This window comes from Punica granatum, chromosome 8, assembly GCF_007655135.1.
Source record: "Punica granatum isolate Tunisia-2019 chromosome 8, ASM765513v2, whole genome shotgun sequence".
Taxonomy (NCBI): domain Eukaryota; kingdom Viridiplantae; phylum Streptophyta; class Magnoliopsida; order Myrtales; family Lythraceae; genus Punica; species Punica granatum.
In genome coordinates this window covers 20,469,113-20,475,035 of record NC_045134.1, presented here as the reverse complement: position 1 = coordinate 20,475,035, position 5,923 = coordinate 20,469,113, and the positions used below count along the sequence as shown (strand labels likewise).

The following is a 5,923-nucleotide window of genomic DNA, read 5'->3' as shown; positions in this document are numbered from 1 at the left end:
CGAGAGGCTCCTTTGGCTTGCCCGAGCCAATGAGGTCTCCTCGACTCCGATTCAAGCTATTCCCGATATGCTAGCATTGTATACGATGAAGACATGCATAATGCGATGTAAAAAAACATAAAAACATAAACTTGCATGCGAATCGGTCATGGACCGCCTTATCGCCCCACAAACGCAAAGAAAACGTAAAAGTCCTAACTTCTTTAAGTCGGGAATGATTATACCTAGCCCCGGGATGTGGGAAAAGTCAAGGAAAGTCGAAAAAGGGGTTCGGGAAGTCGGTTCTCCCCCCTGGAATAAACAGACCCGAATCGGTGCAGTCGGGTCGAGTGTAGGGGAAGTTAGGGAAAGAGTGTGGGAGAGGAGGAAGGGGTGGTGTACACTCCACCTTACTCAGAAGAAGCAGAGTTCTGACCAGCTGTCCATGAGCTGACCTGAACATCCGAATTTTTCTTGAATTTCTCATGAACCTTTCGGTCTATGTGATATTTTTCCCTGATCCCTACATGAGTTAGGCACACTTTGTAAAATTTGAAGATCGTTCGATGTCGGGAAGTACCCGAAATAATTTTTTTCCAACAGCTGGCCAGAACCAGGAGACTTGGTTCTGATCTATGAGAAAACATTCAATTCTGTACTAATCCAGCCAAAAAAGTCTCCCGTTATTTTTTATTTTCTGAATCTTCAGTGAATTAGGAATCCAATGATGTTGGTCATGCTTGAAAATACGAAGAATTGAATTTTTTTATGAATTTACTCCCTCGACTGGCAGAGTATGTACCGGTTTAACTGTTATGCGCATGGCGTGCTAAAAAATTCATAACTCTCTCTCCGTATTGAATCTTGCGATGAGTGACCCGTCATATCGAACCTAACTCGATTTCCTAGGTCAAGCATATGAAATTCACCCTTTTAGGTTCAGGATTAATCGAGATATGATGTGTCGAATTCCTTGCTCAAGCTGCTGTATTCACTGTTTAGGCACCCCAAATCCAACGAATTTCATCTCTTTGCTCAAATGGGCTATCGACGTGATTTTTGTGTCGAAATGTCCCCGACTCACCAAACCTTGATCTAAAAATATCAAACTTGGCTCTAGGATCCATGAAGATAGTCGTTCTCACCGAAGAAAATGATACAGAGATGTGATTTCTGTTTTGTCCACTGCTTTTGGTTCGAATATTGATAATTCGTGCCTTACTCTTTGAGATCAATTGTGTGTGCCGCAAAATTTTATACGTTGCCCTCGCCATTTTTGTTAGAGTTTTGGAATCCTAGTTGATGTCTTGTCCTACAGCCGGTGGACCAAAATGGGGTGCTGACAGGTCCGATTGTGAATAGTGATCCAAGCTTTAATCAAGCATCCTCTATTGGAGCCAGTGGACTAAAATGGGGTGCTGACAATCGGTCTTCACCCAAGGCTGACGAGTCAACTGTTCCGCTCAATGCAGAAAATTCACCGGCGCGAGCCTTACGGCGAGCGTAGACGCAAATAGGAGAAAAAAACGGTTAGCTTCGCTCCGATCGTCCAAATCGAGCCAAACCGGCTTCCGAGCCTTTGAGTCACCCATTCATCCTCTTATGTAAAGCATGACAACATTAGGCTCGATAGAATCGTCTTTGCACAAGCATTGCCAATTCGGCGCTCATGTGGGCAACGGAGCTTGAACGCAAGACAAATCAAGACCCGAGCTTTCCCGAACTTCCTCTTTCACATGCAGGACCCACGGGTCAGCCATGTTGACCGCAGCCCACCTCTCTTGACTGGCCAAAATTTCAAATTCCCCAAGCTTCTCCTTCTCTTCACTCTTTCATTTAACTTCCCCTACACTCAAACTTCCCTACACTCAAACTTCCCCGCACTCAACATCTCCCACACTCTTTCCCTAACTTCCCCTACACTCTACGTTGACATCTCCCCACCTTAATCTTCCCTCCAAAAATTCAGATGCCCTAAACACACTTCAATTGCACTTAACTCCACTTAACCTTGTCATTAAGCTTGCCCTTATAAGTCCATTGCCTCATTAACTTAATCACAACTCTTCTTGCCATCATTCTCTAAGCTTTCTCACTCCAAAACACTCTCAAACTCCCCTTCATTTTCAGAAATCGTCCAGCCCTTCCTCAGCCTGGAGTAAGGCCGATTTTACTCGAAAACTCAACCGTTTTCCGGCGACCGCCACCCAACCCGAACCAACTTTTACCAAACTTTATATCCCACATGTTTTCGACTTCCTAAGTCCACTTCTGAGCTTAGTTTTTGCATTTGAAGCCCACAGCCCTGCATTCCAGAGTTGAGTAGAATTGGGATTCACGGGTGCATCCCGGGCTTCCTCGATGTTTTCTCCATCCCACGACTAAAGCGAGTCATCCCATCACTTTCTAAGGGTTCCTCACATCCCTCACTCTCCCCCGGGATAAGGTGGTCGCGTGCCGAGAGTCATTCAACCATGCACCACCGCTGTTTCTCTCCTTTCTTCCTTCTCAGATTTTTCCAGTTCTTACCGATTTTCTTTCCATCTTCCAAGAAAATCTAGGCATGTAATTCCCACGAAACCATAGCAAGCATGATCCTCAGTCAGTTAGGAGTCCAATGTCATCGATCTTGCAGCAAAATACCACTAGAAGCCTCTGAGAGAGTAATTTCTTTTTAACCAGCCCAGTCGGGTCTGTTCATTTTTTTACATTCTTCACTTTTCTTGTAGATCGGGTCGATCCAAGTCACTTCTCGTAAAACGACCACAACAGACACCTCGAGAGGTCTCTTAGGAGTTGAGAGCCACCGACCTTGCATCAAAAAACCACCGGGAGCCTCCTGCTTAGTCGTTTCTTGATCAAGTGCGAGTCAGGTCTGTTTTGCCCCGACTGGGTCTGTCATTTTTTATTGATCCGGTTTTGCTTTTGATTTTAGGAAAATCTATGTGTGCAATGTTCACAAAACTAATACAGACGTAATCCTTAGTCTCTTGGGAGTCCAATGCAACCGACCCCGTGCGAAAAAGCCACTCTGATCAACCGGTACAGCCCCAACAAGTCGGACTGCCAGTCAGGTCTGCCAGCCGACCCGACTTCACCAATTCAGGTCTGTTCATTCCAAGGGGCAGAACCGACTTCCCAAAGTCCTTTTTCTGACTTTCCTCGACTTTTCCGGCATCCCGGGGTTAGGTATAACCATTCCCGACTTGGAGAAGTTAGGACTTTTACGTTTTATTTGTATTTGTAAGGCGAGAAGGCGGTCCATGACCGATTTGCATGCAAATTTATGTTTTTATGTGTTTTTACATCGTATTATGCATGTTTTCATTGTATATTGTGCTAACATGTCGGGAAAGGGCTTTAATCGGAGTCGAGGAGACTCTGTTGGCTCGGGCGAGTCAAAGGAGCCTCTCGTCCTCACCCCAAGGGAAGTAGCCGAAAGCCCCTCTTCGCTTCCTCAGGCCATACACGGCTTCTTTGTCCTGACTTAAGTCGTTTCCCAAGGTTTTATATTTTCCACTTTCATGAGTCGATGTCGTTTTATCGATTCCTCTAAATATCAAGTTTGTGCTTGTTTGTATGCTTGATTGCATCCCTAAGATCATGGTAGCACCGGCTATGTAAAATGTGCATTATTATCGTGTTTGATGTTTTATGCATGCAAGAAGCAGTCGAAACCGATTTAGGAGACAATTCATGACTAAAGCCGGGTCAAGGATGTTTTCGGCTTCCCCCCTTGAAGGGTGGCCGAATGCCCTCTTGACCTTCCTCGAGTCGAGGATGGCCTCCTCTATCGCTTTAGAACCAATTCTTGGAATTGATTGCAATTACATTTTTCGATTAATCAATAGTTTCAGGTTAGTTTGTATGTTAGACGCGTTAATTTCGAATAACCATTCCATTAACCAATAGCATTTGAGGTTTGAGGCAATAATCCTTAATAATTCCATGAACAAGGAAATGGGACGCATAATTTGGTTAAACAAATCATCCGGCTTAAACTAAATTGCATGAATCGACTATCAATTTGTAAACGCGTCGACGAATCATTAACCGACGAAAATGCCCTTTTAAAATTCACAATTTCAAAATACCAAGACACGTAACACGAATAGAGTCGATGTCTAGGGTGGACTTGTGTACCTTGACTCGAATCTGGGCCCGATTTGAGGTGGTTCAAGTCAAAGCACGCAAGTCTCCTTTAGACCCCTTCGTGTCACGCGATCTCACTTTTTCACTAACTCTTTACACATTTCCCAAACCAAGGGCATAACCGTTGTTTCGTGATACGCCGACATTCTAGGCGTTAAGGAGATCAAAACACTTTGATTTATGGTTGGAAAAGAGCAGCCCGTTCGGATGCGAGTCTTATTCGCATGGCCCGTTTCATCCACGTTAGGTGTTTTTGTCATATTTCCGTAGATTCAGTAGTTAGTGTTGTTACCTTTGTTACAAAATATATAAGACTAGACTAAACATTCACTCGGCTTATATCAACATTAGATAATGGCTAGGCGAAACTCTAGGTTCCAAATCTATAGTCAAAATACGAGTTTGGCATATTCAGTGAAACCGCAGTGGCATTTACAGAACAAAGTCTTGAAATCAATCCACGCACACATAGTTGGCCTAGAACTATATCCTAGCACATTCATCTGTTTGCCGAGGCTAGATATATTGTTTTCCAAATAACCTCAATTAATAACTGGTTAAGTCACGTAAATTCGGTCTAATACACAACTTGTCTGTATTTATCTGTTCTTATCTGTTTATATCAGTTTTTATTAGTTTTCTTTTTATTTTCTGCTTTTATTTGTTGATCTGTTGCGGCTCGGATCTGAACCCATAGGTTACATATTGCACGAGGTCCAACGCCCCAAATCATCGATCACGGGGTCCAACACCCCCATGTACACCGAGCGTGTGCAACCCGAGTGTGGAATGGGGTCTAGCTTCGAGTCATTGCTTTACTTCGAGTAGTGTCTAAGAGGAAGACGACTCGGATTGGGGTGCGTGAATCGTAGCTTAACAATCACCCGGGAGCTCAATCGGTCCAACGGTTACAATGAGAATCAATCGGTCCTCTTGTCACCTGTCGGTCCAATCGGACCCGACCCCTAGCTCTTTTAGCCAGCGTTACTTTAATTTATTTGTTGGTCATTTAAATTACAAGGTGAGCTGGAGCGGAATATCGATCAAATGTGAATTGATCGGGGATTCATTTATCCAGTTGTATTATGCATTTCTTGAGAGTACAATGTAAGGAGCTTTATTTGTACATTTATCCATTTGTAAGGATTCCGATTGGTGAGCGAGAGGTCTGAGGGCAGAATTGATCAAATCGATTCATTTACCCAAAACAGTGGTCTGTTTAACATCTCGTGGCTTTGGTTCGCACGGGGAATCGACCACCATGGCTCGATGAACCGTAGCTAGGATAGCGGACCATTTCTTCGACGTACAAACTTACTTTCCTTTCGGATTCTTGATTTGAATCAATCAATTCATTGATTTTATGGTGTCAAAACGGGTAAGGAGAGCGCAACCTAATCCACGTAGTAAATAAATAATAAACGGCAAGCTTAGCAATCTAGAGTACCGAAAGGGACATAGGCCCGCACGTAATAGAACCCCCGAACTCGGAATTTTCGGTTCCGCATGACCATTGCCTTAGCATTTTAAGTGTACCCCGTACCCCTAGACCCAGGCAACTTAACGGCCATTGACCTTCAAGTCATAAACAGTAAGTGGCGATTTCTTCTCACGCGCGTCCGTCGCACATCCCCTAGAAGGTGGACACTCCCAAGCCGCGTTGCTTAGTTGCGCGCATGCGTGCCTCGACGAGATTAAAATTTGGGTGCACACAACTTGGCAACTCCACTTGGGACATTCTTAGAGGGTTTAGGCTCAATCCCGTTTGCTTTGTTTGCTTGTTTATTTACCG

The 5,923-nt window shown here is 44.2% G+C and overlaps 1 long non-coding RNA gene across 1 annotated transcript; it reads left to right on the top strand.

Annotated features, from left to right (window-relative positions):
• Positions 1–2,052: 2,052 nt before the first annotated feature.
• LOC116187516 lies at positions 2,053–3,559 on the top strand. Its single transcript, XR_004152079.1, has 2 exons — positions 2,053–2,852; positions 2,966–3,559. It is a non-coding gene; the product is annotated as an uncharacterized LOC116187516 (long non-coding RNA).
• Positions 3,560–5,923: the final 2,364 nt, after the last annotated feature.